This window comes from Lactuca serriola, chromosome 6 (genome assembly GCF_051521515.1).
Source record: "Lactuca serriola cultivar US96UC23 chromosome 6, Lser_US96UC23_V15, whole genome shotgun sequence".
In the NCBI taxonomy this organism is placed as follows: domain Eukaryota; kingdom Viridiplantae; phylum Streptophyta; class Magnoliopsida; order Asterales; family Asteraceae; genus Lactuca; species Lactuca serriola.
Window position 1 is genome coordinate 31,311,567 of NC_136413.1, and position 25,246 is coordinate 31,336,812.

The 25,246-nt window shown below is 33.5% G+C and overlaps 1 long non-coding RNA gene across 3 annotated transcripts; it reads left to right on the forward strand.

Annotated features, from left to right (window-relative positions):
* Positions 1-5,263: 5,263 nt before the first annotated feature.
* On the forward strand, positions 5,264-7,945 carry LOC145058870 (uncharacterized). 3 transcript variants are annotated; one of them, XR_013686549.1, is made up of 5 exons: positions 5,264-6,560; positions 6,651-6,770; positions 6,914-6,975; positions 7,061-7,128; positions 7,757-7,945. It is a non-coding gene; the product is annotated as an uncharacterized LOC145058870 (long non-coding RNA). The 3 variants fall into 3 exon arrangements; XR_013686550.1 differs by lacking the exon at positions 7,757-7,945 and having other exon boundaries at positions 5,264-5,818; positions 6,115-6,560; positions 7,061-7,299; XR_013686548.1 differs by lacking the exon at positions 7,757-7,945 and having other exon boundaries at positions 5,265-6,560; positions 7,061-7,299.
* The last annotated feature ends 17,301 nt before the right edge of the window (positions 7,946-25,246 follow it).

The window sequence follows — 25,246 nt, forward strand, 5'->3', positions numbered from 1 at the left end:
CAAAAATTGCGTCCCGCGATTCGATAACAGTGTTAATTGAAACCGAATCATTAGGTTCTATTACATAAAATCTATATGCCTTGGAATGTTCAACATATCCAATGAATATGCAATCAATTCCACGTTCTCCCAAAATTTTCTTTTTGGGCTCGGTAAGTTTTAAAACTGCCCGACATCCCCAAACTCGAAAATAACTCAAATTCGGATTTTTCTTGAACCAAAGTTCATATGGGACTGTTTTGTTCCTTTTATTTGGAACCCTATTTAACAAATAGCAGGCCGTTCACATGGCCTCTCCCCATAATCCTTCACTCAATCCCGAGTAAGACAACATCGAGTTTACCATTTCCTTTAAAACTCGATTTTTGCGTTCAATAATGCCATTCTGTTGAGGCGTGTAAGGTTTCGTGGTCTCATGAATGATACCCACTGATTGAAAGTATATGGGATCCATATATTCACCTCCCTTATCAGTCCTGAGACATTTAACCGGAATTCCCAATTGCAATTCCACTTCGGTTTTGTATATTTTGAATTTACCTAAGGCTTCATCCTTAGAGTGACTACATACTTTTTATTCTCTAAAGAAGGAGTGGAATGAAAATCACACAGGTCACTGTGTACAAGTTCCAAAACAACTGAATTTCTAGTGACACTAGGAAAGGGCTGTTTTGTCACTTTTATAAGCATGCATGTTTTACATTTATCAGATGTCATATCAAAGGCTGTAATTAATCCATCTTTTGACATCTCATGCATCCTTCTAAAGTTGACATGACCTAATCTTACATGCCAAAGCATAGATTTATCAACATTAGAAGCAGAAGATACACATGCAGAATTCTGAACAGGTAATAATTTGTCAACAATATTCAATCGAAACATTCTATTATTTAAATATCCAAAGCAAACAAACATTCCACCCTTAGTCAAAACAAACTTATCCGACTCAATAACTTGTTTAAAACCATCAAAATTCAAACAACTAGAGTTAACAAGATTCTTGCGAATCTTGGAAACAAACAAAACATCAAATAACCTAATTGTCTTTCCAGAAGTAAATTCAAGACACACGACACCTAAACCACAAATAGGAATAAAAGAATCGTCTCCCATTTTCAGCACCGACCCATCTTCAAGCGGAGTTAATGTTTCAAACATCCGTTTATCTTTGCATACATGGTTCATTGATCCGGAGTCGATCCACCAAGCAACATCATCATCCTGCACATAGAATGATTCAGGGATAAATGAAACATAATAAACATAATTCTGATTAGAATCATTAAAGTTAGTAAAAAACTGACCTCCTTTAACTTGGGCCGAATACCTGTTCACTTTCCCATTGGCTCCACTGTTTCCAGCATCATTGTTGCCCAATTTCACATGACAATCACGCTTGCAATGCCCAACTTGATTGCACCTCCAACAAACCAGATCCTTTCTCTTTTTTGTTGGAGTTGCCTGGGACATGTTCCTGCTTATGTTTGCCATGTCCTTTGTGGTTCTGGTTCCTTGGTTTGTTTTCAACCATATGAACTGAGGGCTTTCCAGGTTCAACTTTTCCTTTGGGTTTTTCAGATTTGTCACTTTCCTTCGCACGAAGAGATTCTTCAATACGAATGTGACTAGAAAGTTGAACCAATGACAGTTCCTCCTTTTGATGTTTCAAGTTATGTTTGAAGTCTTTCTAGGACGGAGACAGTTTGTCAATGATAGTGGACACAACTATGGATTCATCCATATTCATTTTGTGCAGTTTAAACTGTCCGTATATGCCAAGGAGTTCATTGTACTGTTTAGTTACAGACCTTGAATCTTCCATCTTATAATTATTAAAGTCACTAACCAGAAACTTCTTGCTAGAAGCATCCTCAGTAATGTATTTCAGTTCAAGGGTATCCCACAACTCCTTGGCACACAAGGCTTCACTATGGATTCAAATAAAGCATCAGACATATCGTTCAGAATGTGACCTTTGCAGATGTAGTCATCAATGTCCCACTTCTGTCTCTTTCTTGTCTCTTCAGCTGTCTCAACAACACCTTCCGCAGGCCCTGCTGGTCTTGGAGTAGTCAACATGTATGCTGCTTTTAGAGTGGTCAGCATGAAGTGCATCTTTTTCTTCTAGCGCCTAAAATCGACGCCTTCAAACTTCTCCAACTTGGCAAACTTAGTGGTTATCTCGCGGATTAAGTCACCCATCTCCAGAAACAGTATATATCAGTTCGATTGTAGGGAAATTTAGGGTTTGTGGTGGAGATCTGGATACCAACTTGGATCGTGATATCACTTTCCGAATTGATATTTCTATTCTATGCCTGGGTTACAAGAAATTCAGCCTAGGATAATCCAAGTGGACACTTACGTTTCTAGGCACAGAAAACGTAAGCCAATATGCTAAAGGGTTCTGTGAATGTGTGATGAAAAACGAGAGCTAAAGAACGTAACCCCTTATGTATAAAAAGAGTTGTTTATATATTTAACAAGATTAGGGTTGGGCAGTCATTAGTTGCATTGGAAACAAGTAATATTAATCCGGATTAGGGTTACCAAAACTAACGGGTTTCGTTAGTTTTACCATAATCACCCTCAAGAAATTGAGTTTTCCATTATGTCCCCGCATGCAAAATTCGGTGAGGTTTTGGGGCGCTGCCCCTTGGACCCCGCTAGGGGCGCTGCCCCTAAACCCCGCCAAAGGGGCGCTGCCCCTTTGGAAACCATGGACCCAGGGGCGCTGCCCCCAGACCTCCGACTAGTCGTCGAACCGACTTCTAATTCGATCTTATACATGCGTGCACTCCGCACTACTCCATACATATATTAGAGTACAAATTATGAAGCCCCTTAGCTCACATGTTAGTTCTAGTTACTTAAAATGACATGGTGACACTAAAATCACCAACAATATTTTTAACAAAAATTGGTTTTCTCTCTCTCAAGTTTCACAAAGGAAAAGATTCATGATATCTTATTTAAATTAAAACCCAGGTCTACCTATATTGGTTGGACCGTGAACCAGTGAAGTGAAGAGACCGGGACACATATTATAGTAAAATGTTTATCTTTAGCAATGTCATTTTATTTTTATAAGTTATTATTATTATTATTATTATTATTATTATTATTATTATTATTATTATTATTTATAGACTCAAGGTTGATAAGAGATCTTAAGATCCTATAAACAATTGTTTTAGAAAATATGTTTGACAAGCATGGTCTTACGATCCTATAAACCGACTTCACAAATGTAAGGTGACATTTTTTATTTCTACATATATTAATTTAGTGTGGTAAATTTACTTTACTATTACTTTATTTATATAATATCATAAAAACTTAAGTTTGGCCGAAAATGTCGGTTTTTACCTTCCGACGGGTTCTTGGTTCGTTTATGCCGCAAATTTGTCAATGTTTTTTTGGTTTTGTCATTTTTAGTTTTATCAAATTTTGAATATATATTTATATTTTATATGTTTATAATCATAAGGGTTTTTTTTGCAATATATTTGTAAACTTAAGGGCATTTTCGCAAAAAATATTTCATGGTAACCTAGAAACTTGTTATTGTTATTATAGGTAAAAGGGCAAAACCGAAAAAAATGACAAGTTTGCAGCATAAACGAACCAAAAACTCGTTGGGGGATAAAACCGACATTTTCGGCCTAATTTAATGCTTTTTATGGCATTATCTCTATTTTATTAATTGACATCAAAATTCTTATTAATATATATATATATATATATATATATATATATATATATATATATATATATTACAGAAGTCTCACCTTAGGAACAGTGTGTGTGTGTGTGTGTATATATATATATATATATATATATATATATATATATATATATATATATATATATATATATATACTAGACGAATTCCCGCGCGTTGCGCAGCGAAGATTAAAAATATATTATTAAAATATTAAAAAAAAATATGTTTAAAATGGTTATGTTATTGACATTAACTTTGAGATAAAATTTTACACTAATATATATATATATATATATATATATATATATATATTCAATTATTTTGAACAATAATATTCATTGACATCAACCTACATTCCTCATTAATAGAATTAAATATGATTATCTATTTAGTATTATTTTAAACAATTATTATTATTGATTAATTATATTTTTACTTATGCGATCGTTTTGTAATTTCAATAATGATGTTTATTTAAAATACAATTTATTTATAGCTAAATGTAGTTTATAATTTGATGTTATTATCAATTAAATTTGTTATTCGTTAATTTTAAACCACTTATTATTAATAATAAGTTAAAGAAGACTTTTAAGAAACACTTAATATTATTATTAAAATTTGAAACATACACTAAATAATAAAGTGATAAGATAGACAATTTGCATTTCAAAAGAGACTTGCATGGATAATATGACATATCCATGTAATTTGATTTTATTATTTATAATTGTTGCTTATTATATATTTAAAACAAATCTTATATAAACATCCAACCTAAATATTCATCTTCAAGTTTTCGTTCTTCGCCACGTAAACAAACTTTTGTTATAAAACCAAAAATGGAATAAAAGACACTTAATTGTATGATCATGATATATTGTATTTTGATTGGGGCTTGTACAAAACATGCATGAGCATATATTATTAATTTATCTTTTGTTTGGCATTGATGTAACATTTGAATAAGGAAAATAAGAGTTTGGGTAATTCGAATAAGCTAGCTTCAAATCCAACGTATCAAACGGATTACCCATTTACTAAAGTCTAAAACCCAAAAACTCAAACATGTTTCTAATACCATACAAATGCATGAGGTTTTAGCAAATTATTATCTCATATGAATTACCAATGATTATGTGTGATTAATTATTAAGAAGGTGAAAAGGTTTGGAGGTTTCAAATGCATAAGGTTTTAGGAAATTATTATGGGGGGTTTCAAATGCATGAGATTCAAGGGAAAATGCAACCTTTATAAGTATGTAAGATATATATATATATATATATATATATATATATATATATATATATATATATATATATATATATATATATATATATATATTAAAGAAGTCTCAACTTAGGAACAATAAAGTTCCTAAGGTTTTGGCAGATTTGGTCCACAACTTTTCATATTTTCAATGGTATAAATTTTTGCCACAACACTTTCTCATATTGACAATTTGGTCCCTTAAATTATCAACAGTCTAGAGGTGGACATTTATCTACATTGTAACTGATACGTGTCGTTTTTTCATTCCCTCTTCCATTGTAACTGATACGCGTCCTTCCCATCGCCTCCACTACTTCCTACTCCCAACACGGTGTCCTCCACCGTTTCTATTCCCCCAATAGCATTACTCCACCACATCTCCCCACCACCAACGCCTCCATACCTGAATACTAGATGCTTTCAAGCCGTCTTTGTCAGTTGTGCTTCCCACCCCACCGCTTCTTCTGTTTCTTCATCAAATCCTTTTTTTCCCTTCATCCACCGCCATTCAATTCAATTCCTGTCACTTCCTCCGATCTCCATCTGTGTCTGACAACCATCAACAAAAGGGGAAGGACAGTCACTAAGTCGATTGTCTCGACCGTAGAGAAACCCTCTTCATTGTTGAACAAAGCAAAAGCATAGACACCTGTCCAGTCGTTCCTTTCAACCTCCGTATTGTAGCGACTGAGATCGATTTTAGTTCCAATTTCCAAAATCGAACACACACACACACATCAAATTGAGTAAGTCAATGTTATTTTCAAGATCAATCAGAAAGAGGGAAAGCGAAAAGCAGGATCGACTAAAAATGGGTTACTTCTTTTCCTTTCTTGAATTATTGCACTATCTTTTTTAGGGTCGATATCCAAAGAAGGATGCTAGGTTCTTCTTTTCTCGATTTCTAACTACCAATCGATATTTATTTTCTGTTGATTTCATACCATTATGTTTTTCTTCTTTCCCAGGTTCGACTCTTATTTACTGATTTCGTATAGGCTTTTGTATGTTGAATAGATAAGCACCATTTTAATTTGCTTTATCTTGATTGAGCCCCGATTGGTTACTTTTCCTGAAATTCGGATGGTTTGAACCCGTTGTGCAATATCAGGTTTTACTGGTACTGTTGGGGCTGCAGTTGTTAGCAAAAAATAAGGCAACTCTTTGGAAAGATGGGCAATATTTTCTCCAGTTTTATCTAATGCTCCCAGTTCTTTACATTGCAAGGCTATCACCATTACAAGATATGTATGTTTGATTGTTTCTTCTTTTGATTTTCTTTATTATTTTCATTCCTAGGCAGAGAAGCAATTAAGCTCATGTTGGATCCTTATGTGTCTTGGTAACTGGGGTGTGCCCAACACTACTCAATGGCTCAATGATGTTTTTGCTCCTGGTGGCAGAATTAGTATACATCCTATTTGATTCTGTGCTTTATAATGTATCCTAAATTGACCCATTTTTGGTAGATAAGACAAAATTATATAGCTTATAATAGACGAACTTGGCATCAATCTTGAGAATGTGGACTTTGAAATGGTTGGATCTTATAAAAAGGTTTGTTACCTTACTTCAAGCATCAAGAAATGAACTTTGATTTATGGGTTTTGTTTATAACTAAATCATAAATGATGATTCTTGGTTTAGGTCACCGTGTCCAAAGATGACACAGTTGTTGTTGATGGTGTTGGTGATAAGAAATCTATGGAAGAGAAGAAACTGAGGAAGCACACCATGTGTTCAATAAAATGCACAGTTGAAATTTAGGTAATTGTAAAAAGTTTTTTCTATACATTTGAATCAATGGCAGAGGTATGTTTGCTAAAAGTTCCTCCTATGTTTCTTTCATTTTCTGGGGTGATTTGTTTTTTCTGATTCTATTTTGTTTATTATTTTATTGATTTTTCAAGTGAAATGGATAAGGGGACTGACGATGTTGTTTCATGCCTATAGTGTTCGTTTGTTTGATCAGGTCATCATTATAAACTCATAATATAAGTTATTCTATTTGTTCTCTTTTAATTAAATAAATTAATTGTCTTTATATTTATTTGCAGGTATGTGTGCCTTTAAAAGAATGAAGACTTGAAGACTTCATAGAACAAAAAGTGTCCCATTTTGATAGGTTTGACCTTGTATAAATTTAGATGGTTATTTAGGCCTTTTGGGGCAAGTATCAAATAACTATTTTTTGCATTATTAATCCTTAGCATTATTAATCCTTATGATGAGATGGGGACAAGTTTGTTCATATTTTGCATTTTTTGTGTGAAAAGTCTAAATTGTCCTTTCTAAATTTCTAAAAGCTTTATTTATTTTCCTTTTCAATTGATACGGAAACACAAGTTTGTAAGAAGTAACAATTTTTTGTCCAAAATGCCCCTATATACTGTATTTTGGGTAAAAACTTAATGATTTTCTATTTTTTGACCAAACTGCTCCTGCATACAGTTTTTTGGTAAAAATTACTGATTTTAATAGTTTTTGACGAAAATTTCCCGTGTATACTGTTTAACTCTTTTTTGCTGGTATTATATAAAACTATGGATTAAATGCAATCAGTGGAAACGTAATTTTATTTATTTGATTATCATAGCATTGTACTTTTGCTTCTTTCTAATATAACATTGTACTTCATGAAACACTTTGACCCATGCGGAGCATGGGTTCACCCTCTAGTTTAATATTATAGAAAAAGAAAATAGTCATGTTCATTAGTTAATCCTCTATTCTTGTGTTATATTGTTATTTAGGATCAAAAGATAACTTTAGCGGCGACACGTCACTGCAAATGATTCGCCGGTAATGCTTCGTCGCTAATGCGCATCTAGTCACCGCTAATAATGTATCGTCGCTGCTATTGGTTTTGTCGCCGCTAAAGCCTACATGTCGCCGCAAATAGCCTATCACCACTAATATTGAAGTGTCGTCACAAAAGATGTCGCCGCAAAAACAATTTTGGTTTTTTTATTTAACATTAAATTTATAAAAAACAATATAACATTTATAAAATATGATAAATTTTTATAGAAATATTAATCCATACACAACCAATCCAAACCATTAATATTAATCCATACCACAACTTAAAGTATTATTCCAAATTGCAAAACATTTCATAAAATTCTAAAGTAACTGCTCGTCCTCATCATTTCCTTCATTATTATTTGGTGGCGGCAATGAGCGAAACCACTCTTCCAATGTTGCAGAATAGGCCAGTTCCTTTAGTATTGTTTGCAGCATTTCCAACTACAAAGAAAACAGAATATATTACCAACATATCATAATAGCATTATACTATCCAAAAATTACCAAAATAAACAATTCCAACATATATAACTATAACCAACATATCATTATAGCATTCTACTTTCCAAATACACTTAAACATACATCATACACAACATATCATTATAGCATTCTACTTTCCATTATAGCATTTACTTTCCAAAAATTACCAAACTACAAAATATGAACATACCAAACCATAACCAACATATCATTATAGCACCAGACTATATACTAAACAAACAATTACCAAAATATCATTATAGCATCCTACTTTTTTTTTTCCAATATATCATTATACTTTTCAACTTAAACTAACAATTACATGTGATTGTGATTGTTCTTGGGTCACTGGTTGTTCCTAACCGTACATAGACACAACGGTAGAAGGCTTACACCCAATGCCTCTAATATGTCCGCATCGAACACCCAATATTCTTTCAAAATAGTTTTTTATATCAGTGGGTGTTAGACCGCTTACTTCAGAAGAAACTTGAGTTCGTTGTTTGATCTCCTGGAGTAAAGCATTCTGTATTTTCAAAAAATCATAAAAATTAGATTACTAAATACCTTTGACGATATAAACACTTATATAAAAATACAAGTTAACCACTTATGTATTGTTGCTCGACTACAGGACTACAAAATACCCCTTGACGATTGGAATTAGCCTTACGAAAAGCTTCGATTTGACTGATATCCTATTTAACATTAAAGATTAGATTACTTATACTTTAAATAAATATTTAAATATATCATAACTTACTTCTTTGAAACATGCATTGTTGTACAAGCTCGACCCCCCTCTGTTTACAACTACTTGTTTTGCACGGACTTCTGTGTTTGACGCCGAACGCCTTAAAAATTCTGGCGTTTGAAAGTGATTGACTGCCTTCGCCCAATTTTCATGTGACATATCGCTAGGGGGGGGGGGGGAGTTGTTTAATGCGGATGGGATATCTGCAGGCCCCCCGATTTCCTTAAAATAAGAATGAGCTTTACTTTTTCGACCTCTACAAACTTTTGCAAGACTCGAATCAATGCTCCACAACAATTGAGCACGCTCCAGATCTATGTTAACCTTATCCAAATCAAATTTATTCTACAAATACAAAAGGTTAGTTAATTATATAACAATCACAACTAAACTTAAAATTGTATCCAAGTTACATTTAGATGCACAACTGTTGCGTTCCTTAATGAGGGGAAAACATTGTCCCAACCAGATACGTTGAAAGGGACGTTGTTCCACAAATACCTCCCAATTTCATGTGTGAACCAATTACCATGCTTTCCGACAGAGGAATATGTAATCTCCCTGTCGAAATCCAAATCCACGGGCTTTCCCTTGTTTGCCCGCATCAACTTCCTAGCTCGATATTTTTTAACATGCTCGTTCCTTTTTTTGGAAGCTCGGCTGAAAAAATACAATTACAAATATTAGTCATGATAACTTATAATAAAATAATAAAAATAGCTAATAAATATATCATAATAATACTTACCATCCTGTTCGTGTTGACCATGACCAAAGCCTACAAGAGGTGGTGGATCCCCGACGCCATCACCTCCATGTCCAAGCCCCATAACATCGGCCATCATGACAAAGAGTATCGCCCAAGTAAACCTCATCTGTAGCCTGTAAATTACAAGATGTACAATATAGAAATACAATATGAATAAAAGTTAATTACCTTGCAAAATTATAAGATATACAATATAGACAAACAACATAAATAAAAGTTAGACAAACAATATGAATTAAAGGTACACTTCAAATAAAGTTTCTATTACAAAAAAAAACATTTGATTTTTTTAATCAGAATCTTCATCATATACTTCAATGTCTTCTTCATCAGTATCATAATCAGAATTGTCATCATCATAATTAGTCTCTTCCTCGGAAACATTATCGATTCTACCCGTTGGCGGAGGTACTTCAGTCTCGTCCTCATCATCATAATCAACATTGTTTTGAGCTACATCAACATTGTTTTGAAAGTATTGTGAGAAGTCAATAAAAATTCTAGCTCCAGATGAAGAGTTGTTTTGAACTATGTCAACATTTTCGGCCTCCACACTGTCGACATCTTGGACATATTCACTGTAAGCATTTTGGACACGAGCATTGTTGGATGGTAGATCCCAAATACTTCGATGATTAACATGCTCGGCGACACAACGAGGGTTGCTGTTTTGGTTTCTTTGATGATTAACATGCTCATGGATGTAGAACACTTGTTTGGCTTGCGAAACATATATGGGTTGATCATCTTGGTACGCTTCTTTTTCTGTGTCGATACTGGTGAAATTATCATTAGGAATATCTCTAGTATCGAACCATTTGCACCGAAATATTACATTCGAATGATCATATGGATATTGCACCTCCATAATCTCTTCTAACTGGCCATAATATTTCTCTCAATTCTCACCACATATGAGTTGATCATCTTTGTACGCTTCTTTTATTTTATTTTAATATTAATATTAACTTGATTTTAAAACTAATTTAATTTGATTTTACAATTAATTTATTGATTTTTTTAAAATTAATTTAATTTTATTCAATAATTAAATTAAAATTGCTAGAACTACATTGCTATTAATAACCTAATTAAGCTAAAGTTGTAATGACCAACATTAAGTCACAAAAAAAATTAAGCACTTTCAAACCATATTAACAAGAAAATAAAAAAAACACAATAAGCACTTTACAATACAAACAATAACATCTAAATACAAAAACTATAACTTATCAACTAAGAACTTTATCACTTCATCTTATATACACCAAACTATTAAACCTAAATATCACATAATCATACATATATACAATAGATTCAATTCCAATTTTCATTTCATTTTAGACATACAATACAACTTTCATATTTCAATTTCATATAATTAAGCAATACATCCAATTTCATACAATACATCCAATTCAAATTCCAATTTCAAACAATTAAGCAATACATCCAATTTCATACAATCCTACCATTTTAGACACCCAATTCCAATTTCATAGAAAAATATACACCTAAATACAAAATCACACAAACCATGTCTAATTCCATTTCATGCCAATACACCACAATGAGCATAAACACAAATCATTTATACAATAGGCTGCATAAAATATGAGAAAACATATATAATCACTCTAAAATCATCAATTTACAGCCAAACAAGAGGCTTGGTCGACCCTCAAAAACACTAACCAAAAAATCTTAGAAAACATAGAAATCAATGATACAATCAGGTTTGAATGGTAAAACTAACATCAAAACACAAGAAGAATAGAAATTCGGGACATAATTCGACCTTAGAATGCTCAACTTCACTGAAATATAGCTATGGTCGGAATCATAATGTGTTGCCCTCAATTAAGTCGATGGCTGCTAGTAATGAGGGTGGGTCGCCGGTAAAGTGTCTCTCGGTGGTCGGAATCGTAATGGGGTGCAAATGGTGAAAGCAGTCGGAGTTGTTTGAGAGAAACAATACAACGATAGAAGGAAAGAAGGCCGACTGGGGGTTATCTGACGCAACTCAATAGCAGCGACATGAGAGTATTAGCGGCGACACCCCTGGAGGGAAAGTCAGCGCGTTTTTTAGGAATTTATGACCGTCAGGTTGAATACAGATCGAATGGACGAAGATTGTTTTACGTGGATCGCCAATGTGTTAGCAATAGCGGTGACGCTTTTAGCGGCGACTCCAAGTAATAGCGGCGACATGTAACGCGTCAATTACATGTCGCCGCTAAAGGCATCGCCGCTATTGCTAACATTTCTTGTAATGGTACTTGCACTTCTGGAGACATTAAAGGTTTCCATTTATGCTTTTCAGATACTCATAAGCTGAATTTATTCTTCTCATAATTAACCAAAATCATTAATTGTGTATCTTGTTATGTATGATTATGAATTAGATTCTTGAGAAGCAAAAAGAAGAAGATGAATCAAATTACAATGAAATATATGCTAGACTGCAATTAGAGGTCAGTGAATTGGAGAAGATGATAGATCAATGATGCTGTTGAGAGACTAAATTCAGCAAAGATCGTATTGCTTGTAAATGCTTCTATATGCACCTTGAATATATAAAAATATTAAAAAAAAATCTTTCTGTAAATTTTGTTACAGGATCTTGCCTCAAAGCTAAGGGAAATTATATCATTAAAGCGCCAACGTGATGATATTCCAACACAAGCAGAACTTATTCAGTAAGATTTATAAAAAAAAAGTCAACAAACTTTTTGTTAAATTTGAAAAGTCAATATATTTTTGTTAATTTTGAAAAGTATTTTCTACACTACAGATATGAACGTAGGTTTTCAGAACTTAATGTTCACATTCAGGTTTGTCATTTTTTTCTCGAAGGTTAAATTTTAAAAAAGTGCACATATTTTTGTTAAATTTTCCACTTGTTAATAGGGAAAGCTTTGGCAAACTTGTAAATACTATGCAACATATAACGCTTTATTGGAAACAAAAGAACTGATGTTGAAGGAAACTTCTCTATTAAACTCCATGAGTTCACATGTAAATTATACAGTATATAAATGAAATAGTTATTTTTTTAATTATCATTAATGTAATTATTTATTTTTTGTTTTCTGCAAATTAAAAAAACAGTTACATGATGCACTTAAACAATGTTATGGACATCACAGAGGGGTGGGTGATGTAAAAGCTGTTCGAGCCTGATAGTCGGTATTGAGTGAGGGAAGGCAACATGAGGAGATGTTGTGGAGGCATTGGTGGGGTTGATGTTGACGTGGGCAGATGGGGCAACCAACGTGGCTTCATGCCGAGGGTGTAAGCGATAGCACTCCAATCTATATGCGTCGGTTTTCCTCATTGAATTTGGCCTTAATGTCATATTAGTGGAGAATTAGGTATCTCATAAATATAGAATTAACGGAACTTTTATCAAATTTTGATTGTGTAAACTAACAACAAATCTAGAAAGAAAACTGTTAGAGTTTCATTTTTGCAGAAAAATGTATACCACAAAGGGGAAAACAACTATAAATTGGGAAAACAATCTAGGGTTAACCTAGCTAAATGGCTAAACAAAAGGCCCAGTACTAAAAGAGTCCAATAAACTTATTAAATTAACATCATTCCTCAAACTCATAATATGAAAAAAATAAATATTGAGAGTTTGTAAAACAAAAAATGAAAACGGGTAGTAGATAGAGCCTTTGTAAACCTATCACCAATATGAAAAGTTGACGAAACATGTAGTAGAGAAATAGGTCAAAGCTAAAAATGATGACGAGTGAAATGACAATCAATCTCAATATGTTTCGTCCGCTCAAGAAAAAAAATTCTTTGCAATTTGTATGGCACTGTTGTTTTCACAATGCAAGTGAGTATGCTAGGAATATCAACACCCATATCCGCAAGAAACCCATGTATCTAAACAATCTCACAAGTGGTGACAACCATGACTCGATATTCAACTTCTATAGAAGATCAAGAAACCTCATATTGTTTTTTACTCTTCTACATAACCAAAAAAAATCTTCAAGAAAGATACATATCCTAGTGGTGGATAAAATCTTCAAGAAAGATACATATCCTAGTGGTGGATGTGCCATCATTAAGATCACTATCTCTGCCAACATCACTATATGTAAGCAACTCAAGAAAAAAATCGAAGGAAACATTAGACTCTAAAACTGACGCGACATTAAATTTAAAAACTAATGTCAGACTGATTTATTTGATTGCATGTTTTTTTTAAACAACAACATAATATAAAGAAGGTAGCAAAAGCTAAAAAAAATTACATGGAATAAAGAGGTAGTCTATGATTTTGTAACCAACCAACCAAATTAATACAAAGTTTAGTCATCCTATTAGTAATCCAAAAAAAAAAAGATTGAGAAACAACAAAATCCCATATAGTTGACTTTTGAGGCTTTTTATGCCTAAACAAAAGTTGATTTCGAAAATTCATAATAGATAACATAAGCGTCACACCTACAAATTCCAAACATGGTGATCAGTCTTTACATGAATGAAATTCAACCAAGTCGTCCACTCTAAAAAAAGAGAGAAAATCGAGAAATCCACCTCCCACCAAGTAGCAAACAAACTCCAAAGTTGTGTTGTCATCTCACACAAGAAAAATAGATGATTCACCGTATCAACATCACTACTGTATATCAGACAAAACACAGAAACAATGTCAATACCTCTTCTATCAATACAATTTGGTTGAAAATATTTGAGTTTGCATATTTTCTAAGAAAATATTATTATATAAATTTGAAAAAAAAAATAAAGATGAAACATTATCGCATATAAAAGTTTTAAAAAAACATAATCATTTTATATTATGTTAGGTCTTTTTTTAATACATAATTAATGTAAAAAATCACATACATAAAAGTATTTACTGGAAAAAAACTGTATTTATACGTTCAATCCATGTATTATCCATCAATTCATGTTATACCAAGATTTTTTTTTGGCAAGACCCATGTAATCATTTTTAATATATTTTTTTTTCTATTTATACAAACTCTTACAACAAAACACATGCATAGATGTTTTTTTAAAACATAAGTTTTTATATGTAATTTTTTACCATTTAAACAAACCCAAATAAAGTTATAAACCAAAAATTCAAGAGTAAATTACACGAATAGTCCTATTGTTTAGGGTAATTTACGCGTTTGATCCCTAACTTATTTTTTTAACTCCGAAGGTTCCTACTGTTTGTTTTTGTTACGCGCTTGGTCCCTATATTATCTAAAAAGATTATTTTGCCCTTGAAATTTTGATTTATTTAATTAAACACACCTCCAATCCCACCCCTCACCTTACCTTACATACTTCACCATTTTTCCCGTATTTAAATAATAGTCTTTTTAGGTAAGATAGAGACTAAACGTGTAACAAAAACAAAAAGTAGGAACCAAACACATAACAAAAACAAATAATAGAGACCTTCCAAATTAAAAAAATAAATTAGGAACTAAGTGCACATATTACCTCAAACCATAAGGATCATTTGTATAATTTACTCAAAATTCAAAAGTTACAAAGAGATGAGTTGGTTGGACTTTTCAGTAAAGCATGAAGGCTGCTGGAAAATTTTAAATTAATTGCACACGTGATTTTTTTTAAATAATATTATTTACATACGAACAAAATAATATTTGGACAATGAGTAAACTAATCATTATAAATTAGGTTTTCAAAGAAAATAATCATATCTTTTTAATTTTTGAAAAATAATCATTTTTTTTTGAATCCTTAATTCCTTGGTATTGTTCATATTCTGGAGTACTGTTCATGTTTTTTCAGTTTTTATTTATTTATTTTTTATTTTCAAAGAAATATTTTGTTTTTTTTTTTTGGGATTTCAAATACTACATTTCATAATATTTAATGTCACCATTTTTCAATAAAATGTCTAATTTTATACACTCATATTGTATATGGTTTATATTATTATGTTTTTTTTTTGTTAAATTAAGAAAAAAATAATTTTTTTTTCTGGAAATTCTGGAATTATTCTTCGGATTTCAAACTTGTTCTTGAAATTCTAGAGTTTTTTTTTTTCTTTTCGAAATCCAAAATTTTAATCCGGAATATGAACAGTACTCTGGAATTAAGCATTTTCGGAGTACTGTTCATATTCCGGATTTTTAGTCCGGAATCCCGAATGTCATTATGGAGTTGGTCACAAAAATATTTTTTCTTGGTCGGGTTTGCCTCATTCCGGACAAAATGGTTATTTTTACAAAAAAATGATTATTATTATTATTATTATTATTATTATTATTATTTTGCAAATACTCATTAAAAAATGGTTAATTACTTAATTTCCCAATAATATCTAAAAATAACGATTTTTATACTAATCATATAATATAACGTACTTGTCATTTGTCAATGAACACCAATCCACTTATCCCACTTCAATGAACCCTTTTCCTTTTCTTTAGTTGGTTCTCGACGGTTTGACTTTTAACCAACTTATAAAACCAAACAAATTAAAGAAATTCAAAGAATTAAATATCAAATGGATCTTCGATTATGAAATGAAAGACATGATGAAACTTAATAATAAACAATCCTAAGGACAACGTGGAGGGGTTGGGTGGTTGTCAAAGATGTCAAAGTAGTGTTATTATTTAAACTTTTGTATAGTATAGAGTCATTATTGTAACTTTTATAACTACTTATAGAGAATTAGCGATGAAATATAAAAAACCCTAACGACTATTTTCACTAATTAATATTATCAAAGCTTGATAGCCGGTATCGGGCGAGGGGAAGACAACATGAAGAGATTTTGTGTAGACTCAAGTGGGGTTGATTTTGACGTGAGTAGTCTAAGTAGATGGGAAAGCCACCGTGGTTGTTGAGGGTGTAGCCGGTAGCATTCTAATCTATAAGTGTGAGTTTTGCTCATTGAATTTAGCCCCTAGTGTCATATTCGAAGGGAATTGAATATCTCATAATTACATAATAAAATATTTTAATCACATCCCGATTGCATACTAGTGCACTATGTCTCTTACCGGACCTTTAGCTAAATTATCAGACAAATTTTGGCAACTTCTAACAAACTCAACATATATTCAGGGCCGGTCCAGACGGTGAGCAACTCGGGCGATGGCCCAGGGCCCACATCTCAGGGGCCCAAAATTTCTGCACTATGTAGTGTAAATATATCAAAAACTTCTTACCTAAATGATATTTAGGGTCTAAAGTTGGTTCAAACTCAAACTATCTCAAAAGATAAACAATTTGGCTTGTTAGTTATTGCTAATTGAACGCGTTTATAGTGAAAAATAAATGATATTTTTATTATATTTGTCTTTAAGGGGCTCTTTTTTTCTTTTCGCCCCGGACCCCATATACGTTTGGACCGGCTCTGCATATATTACACCATTTGTGATTAATTCCAAAATCATACAATGTCTAACACCAAATGTCTAGACTTCCCATTAAAAACTTGACTGTATGTTTTAGCCAAAGTGGCAACACTATCATAATGGATAGAAATAATTGTAACTGGCATCCACCACGAAGGAATATCATATATGAAATTCCTTAGCCAATTTGTCTCTAACCTAACAGTAGATAATACACCAAATTTAGATCCATTGTTAAGTTTGTAATGTAAGTTTGCTTCTTAAATGTCCAATAAATGACACCTCCACCAAATAAGAATACCAACCATTAGTCTATTATAATAAATAAATATCCATTTTGCCACGTGTCAATCTCTCATTAGTTTTGAAACTTGTCATTTTGTGATATTTTTTAAATAAATAATATTCACATGTCAATTTCTGGTTTATTTCAATTTTTAAAATTAAAAAGTCACATAATACTTATACTTATATATATGTAAAGTATTAAACGTAATAAACATGATAGTAAATTGTAATTAATATGTTTCTTCATTCCTTATTTCGAAATCTTATTTTTTTAAAAAAAAAATACTTATTGTTTACATTTTGATATTTAATATTTTTTTAACAAACCCATGTAAACACAAGTTTTACACCTAGTAGGTGAATAATCCTCTATGTTGGATATCTAACTTGCATCTAAATACCCTTTTAGAACCGAAGGATATCTCATGTAGCTTAAACCATAATTCATGGTTCCTTTTAAATACTTGAATACTCACCGATGCTGAGCAGTGAACTTTTTTAACGAGAACTTCCCTAAATAGGTTTTTCAGGACAATTTTCCTGCACCAACTTTCCTTTAGATTGTCGTGGAACTCGATGCTAAGATACTCTCCACCTCTTTCAGATCGAAACATATTTATCTTCCTACCCAGTTGATTCTTGACCTCATGCCTAAACTCTTTGAACTGTTAAAAAGTTTCTGATTTATGTTTAAGAAAGTATATATACCCATATCTGCTATAATCATCCGTAAATGTCGCGTAGTATCGATTTGCATCCCTTATAGCAGATCTAAAGGGCCCACACACATCTATATGGATAAGGTCTAACAATTATTTACCTTTTTCACATGTTCCAATGAAAGGTGATTTTGTCATCTTGACAAAAAGACAAGATTCACACTTATCATCTGGCCTTAAGTCAAATTATTCCAACACTCCATCCTTTGGAGTTGGGGGATGCGTTTCTTATTAATATGCCCAAGACGACAATGCTACAAGCATGCTTTGTCTACACCATTAGACGAATCAATATGAAATAAATTATTGACTAAGTTATCAACACAAGTCACAGTTTCATACACACCATTTTTATAAACTAAAATTGAACCATTCACATCATCAAATGAATATCAAAAACCTTTTCTGAACAATGCATGAAAAGAAATAATGTTTTGTGTCATTTTTGATGAATAACAGCACTCAATCAAATCTATCCTAACATCACCACCGAGCACAAGACTATAAGTTCCAATCTTGGTAAGAGGTGAAGATTTCCTATTCCCCATGTCAAATTTATTCTTCCATGCTCCACTTCCTCACTTTCTCTCAACCCCTGCAAATCAGAAGAAATGTGGAAACCACATCCTGTGTCAAGGACCCAAGAATGAGTAAGTTGTGAGTTATTGACTTGAATAATGTACAGACCTATTGAAGATGGTTTGAACTTACCATCCTTCAAGTCCTGCAAGCATTTTGGGCAGCTTCATTTCCAATGACCTTTGCTGTTGCAATAGTAGCAAGTGGCCTCCGTGGGATCACTAACAACTGGAATATCAGAATTAGGCTTTATCTTTGGCCCACTGCCAGATGCTCCAGCATGGGCCTTGCCCTTCCAATTCGATTGAGGATTAGCCTTCCTCTTCTTTCCTTTGTTTTTCCTAATGGGTAGGAAAGGAGTACTTGTCGCGGAAGGGATTGATTTTTATTCATCTCTGATTCAACTATTTGCAACAAGTTGTGGTGGTCTCTGTGTTGTTCAAATGATAAGATAAGATAAATTGATCATAACTGGGAGGCAAGGAGTTAAGGACCATGTCAATGGTGAACTACTTGTCAAAATACACATTGATCTTTTCCAAATGCTCCGCGTATCTCTGCATTCTCTACACATGGGTGCACACAGAGTCTCCTTCCTTTAGCTTGCATGCCATCAACGACATGACGACCTCATACCTTTCTTGTCTTGTTTTCGTGTGAAACTTTTCAGCAAGATCCAAACACATCTCGTATGCCCAGTAGTCCTCATAGGACTTTTGGAACTCAAGTACCATGGTTGCAACCATTATGCAAGTGACCTTGGTTGCGTCTTCATAGTGTTTCTTATAAGTGGCAAGCTCCTCAAGAGTATCGGTAGACTCATCAATTTCGATAAGAGGTTTCTTGAGAACATACTCCTTGTTCTCATATCGAAGAGTCATTTTGAGATTTTGCATCCAGTCCATGTAGTTTGGACAATCCAGTTTCCCTTTGGATAAGATTGACATAAAAGTTGGAGGTTTGAGCAGTAGTAGCATCAGAAGTAGACATCTATATTAAGAGAGATAGTTTTAGTCAGTTGACACAAATCCTTAATATTTTAACCCAGAATAAATATTTAAGGCTAGGATCCAAAATACAAGTCACACTCAAGAAGAGGGATGTCGTAGTCTTATTGTAAATTATGAAGGTAGGTAAGAAAATTCACCAATTTCAATCTAATATGAAATTCCTAGATCTTTTGAGATTCAATGAATCTTATCAATGTCACATTTAATCTCAGATTATGCTCGTCTATTTGTGATTGGAATACCAAGGATCACAAATAAGATGTGAATAACCATGCAAACTCGCTTGACAACCTTGATGTCATTAATTATCTCCAATTGATATGCCGGTTAACCATACATGCTCCATCAACAATGATACTTTACAATTTGTACCATCATTCATCTTTATAGTCCCAAATTAGTGTGCCGGTTAGCCACATACGCTTTACTAACGACATATAAAGAATGATGTGCGTTTTCATGGATTAGCATACAATTTTACATTTGTCTTAAAGTAACTAGAGTGGGATTAAAAAATGTTATTTTTTATCATTATACTTTTAATGAGATTATGTCCTACCGAACCCGTTTGGCTAACGGCCATCCACCACACAGGAGAGCGGTGGGTGAAAAGGACACCTATTCAACGGTCATTTTATAAGCTGTTTTCTTATACCCTCTTTATAGTATGGTTACGTGAATGAGACCTACTATTGATTCGACTGACTTTTTGTAACACCCGCAAATTTAGGCTAGACATTTAAGATATAATAAATAATAATTATATTATAAATCCTCGATTAGGATTATCATTAGTCGTGCACGTTGCAGACTACGCATTATAAAGCCATTTCAGTGATTTATTGATAAGCGACGAAATGATAATCTTGATAAAATATTATTTAGGACAAATAATTTTAATGAAAAATGTAGGAGTTGTGATATAAATCCCGTGCACATAAAGCACACTCAAATTTGACTTCGTATGCAGAAGTTATAGACTTTCGAAGTTTCACGATCAGACAATGTATCATAAATAGGGAATTGGAGATAGGTTGCTTATTAGCCTAAGTAATCTAAACAAAAGTAATAGTAGTCATAGAACCGAGAACGTGCATATAGAGAACACTCAAATCTGATTTCATAAGAGAAAGTTATGATTTTTCTAATATTTCAGCGTAACAATGTTAGTGCAGAAATCAAATTTTAGATTAGTTGATCGTTAGCCAAAACAATCTAAACGAGAATTGAAGATCTCGTGATAAGGAGTCCGTCAATATAAAGACAGTAGAGAACGGATATCATATGAGAGAGTTATGATTTTTACACGGACTTTAATAGTCTAAGCCTATAAAAATATAACTTTAAAAATAATTTCAAAATTAGCCGATGGAGTCAATGAAAGTTGTAGATCTTGTTGATAGCTACACGTGGGTATAAAACCCGTCGAAAACAGGGCTCATATGACCAAGTTATGAATTTTCTAAGAAAACAGGAAATTCCACGCGCAATTGCACACACACAGACCAGATGCACGAAACGCTTCTAAGACTCCATAAGAATGCGACACGTGCCACCACATGGAAAAAGACACGTTACCCTGGCGACCATGTGCGCGGCGCGCATGGGATAGAATGTAACGTCTGTGTTTCTAGCTAAGCATTATTATGATGATGTAATATATAGGGTCAATAACTATAACCTATTTTATGTAATGAAGAAGAGTTATTTGAGTATTATGTGATTTATGTGACTTATACGTGCTTATAACGATATAATAAAATAAGAATAATTACGCATCTAAAATAAAATAATAATCAGACTCGATATCTTTGAAGAATGCTGAAGTAGCCGTGACAAAGATTCCGGAGATATAAAGAACACTGAAATCCGACTTATAACGAAGAAGTTATGACCTGTCGAAGTTTCACGATTAAATCGACTCGACGCCAAGTATCGTAAAAAGTGAATTTTTGATAAATAACTTTTTAGCCTTATCAATATAAACGAAAGTCATAGTAGACGTTAAACCGAAAGCGTGCATATAGAGAACATCCAAATCTGACTTCGTTAGAGGAAGTTATGATTTTTCTAAGATTCAACATAGCAGTATACAACTTGAAAATTGAATTTTAGATCGATTGACTTTTAGCCGACACAACCTTAACGAGAATTGAAGATCTCATTGATAGGAGCTCAATGATATAAAGACAGTCGAAAACAGACATCGGATGACAAAGTTATGAATTTTTAACGGACTTTAACTATCTAAGCCTGTTAAAATATAACTTTAAAAATAAATTCAAAATTAGCTAATGGAGTCTAAACAAAAGTTATAGATCATGTCGTTACCTATGCGTGGATATAAAGAACGTCAAAAACGAAGCTCGTATGTGAAAATTACGGATTGTAGAAGATAATTAATTTTCGAATTAAACCTTGGAGTGACACGTGGCAAGATTTGGGCCACAACTTCTTCCCCATGGCTTGGAACGGCATTATGACACCTGGAAAGAGTACGCCCAACATAGCTCGAAGTACGTCCATCGTACCCTTTGCGTACACCTTGCGTACAAGGTTGCTGGCAACCTATAAATAGAAGGCGTTTTTCACTCTTTTTCTGACATCTCTTCAACCAACTCCCTCCCAAACACTCCAAAGCTTTTAAGCCTTTCCCTAGCACCTCCTAGGATTTAGTAGTGAAGCCCGGAGCACCAAAAGGCCCCGAGAAGAAGAGCTTTCGACTCAGAAGTTCTTCGCGCGCAGAGCCCGGTTCCTTGCTAAACCACACTGTAAGTGAGTTATGCTTACCATACTTTGTATAACTTATGATTAAGTTCATTATCGTTATTATGAACCTATAAACAAGATTTATCAGTGATTCCAAGTCGTTATACAGATTGATCTACTTATGGGGATGATGTCTAGGATGGATTTAACAAGGTGTTTAAAGTGGGATTTTCAAACACTATACTTCGTATACCAAACAGACCCTACCTCTGATATGATCCTACTAGTTGTTCCTTAATTGATAGATCTTGAAGTAGACTTTGAATTAATGATGAATCTAGACTAATAATTATTCATAATAGATATTAGACTAAGACTTAGTGATAATGACACTAGGTTACATCAATAGAAAAGACAGTTGCTGGAAGTGAAGCGCTGCCCGAATTTCGAGTCGTCACTTTAAGAAGTGAGTACATAGTTACTTTCATCTTACACATAGATATGACATATTTAATATAAATTAGATGATATATGTGCCTATTATTTGTGTTCTTGATATCTATGTTGGATGAACGATTTATACATGTTTTACTTGATTTAAACAGTATATGTATTTTATACCTATAATTATGTTGGGTAAAGATGGGTAGATGATATAGATGATGAAAGATGAAATAAATGATGAGAGGCCTTGATGTTAAAGCCGATCCATTCATCTAACAGAGTATAGATGACGACCACATACTATACTAGACATTCCAGTGGAACATTAGCAGGTTCTCAACCTGTAGGTGTTTGTGAACGACGTGTTCACCAGGTGTGCTCCATCCCCCTCATGGTTGCCTTACTGACATATATTGATGAGTAATCCCCTAAGAAATATTGTCTTCCTGCTGATAATCCTTATGATAGGTCCCTTAAATTAGATACTTTAGGGACAAAAAGTTAGGATAACGGGAACGGGTAATCGGGTTGTATGATTTGATGAAAATTAAAGAACGTAATTATTGTGGGTTGAAAACCCTATCTGCTCACTAGGCTTTTAGGTCTGAACCACTCAGTTTCTTGTATTACAGGTAGTGGCACAAGAGCACCGATGTGATGATCAGATGAGAGATTTATGGGTTATAGGACAGTAGAATAATATATGTTATAAGGCCTATGCTATTTTTGTTTATGCTTATGTACTGTATTGACGATGACATCCTAATGTTTTTAATATAATTAAATTACATTTCTTCGGAAATGCTTTGACAATATTCCGCAATATTATTCTTCAAAAAGATACTTTGATTTTAAATAATGCATAAACAAATCAGTCTTTTCTGGCCGTGAAATTGGGGATGTCACAGTTGGTATCAGAGCATTAGTTTAAGCGAACTAGGAATTTATAGCGATGATTGCGAGATGAGTGTCTGCTATATTTAGGAAATAAGCCTGAATAGACACGAGCACTAGTGTATTTTAGGAAAGAAACCTAAATTGCTTTTATGTGCTAAATGGTTTATGCATAGCTATAAAATGACTTATATGCTTTATGATGTTATTATTTGGCCGGATCTATGGTCTATTGCCGACCGGATCTGGAGACTTTATGTGTTCAAATTTCTAAATATATAATTACGATTTTAGAACTGGCATGTAACCTTTCAGAGTAATAAGGAGGATTTAAATGTCTATCGTAAATAAAGATCTAAATTCTGTGCTTTAGTGTATAGATCGACATGGTGAGAACTCACAGTGGATTTGAAAGTGCTAATGGAAACCTGCAGCCTAAGCTACGAGGTATTGAGCGTGCACTAGAGGTAGCAGCTGCCCCCGAGCCAATCACGATGGCAGGAGTACAAGCAATGATTCATGCTATGATGGCCGAACAAAGGGAGGAGATGAGACAAATTTTGATTAATAGGGATGAACCTACTATACCTATTCTGCAACCTGAACTGAATGAAGGATAATCAGAAGAAGGAAACTATAGTAGAACCGATAGTCAAGCTGAACCACAAGTGGTTAGAAGAAATAACCATGATGAAGGAATTGAAATGAACAGATGCAAGTATTAAGACTTTACGACTTGCAAACCATCAAATTTTACTGGGAAAGAAGATTCAATCGGAGTTATGGAATGGATCTCTGAGATGGAGCTAGCTTTCATTACACGTGGTTGCAAGGGAAATCTACAAACCACTTATGTTGTGTGTCCATTTAGGGGTGGGGTTGTTCTTTGGTGGAACACTTTAGGAAAAACCATAAGCCCTAATGAGCCACTACAACTGTCATGGGCAGAATTGTTGGTACACTTTAAACGCAAGTTCTGCTCAGGCCAAAACATGCTAGAACTGGAGAATCCGTTTGTGACATTGAAAAAGGGAAACATGTCCATTGATGAGTATACCAATGCCTTCACGGAAAAAATGGAGTTTTCTTTGCGTATTGTCCCTAATGAGCTAACAAAAATCGGTAAGTATACACAGGGACTACCATGGGAGTACACTGTGCCGGTACGCTAGTCACCTACCCTTGAAGTGGCCATATGGACTGCTAGGTCTGTTGAAGAAATGATCAAGGACAGAACCAACAACAAGGTTGAAGTTGGGGAGAAAAGGAGATTTGAGGGATCTTAAAGATTTAACAAGAAAAGCAGGTTCTCAAAGTATGGTTCTATGAATTTTGGAGGTGGAGGAGGTCAAGCAAAATGGTGTGAAAAGTGCAAACACTCTGGTAAATGTGGCGAGGAGGTGACTT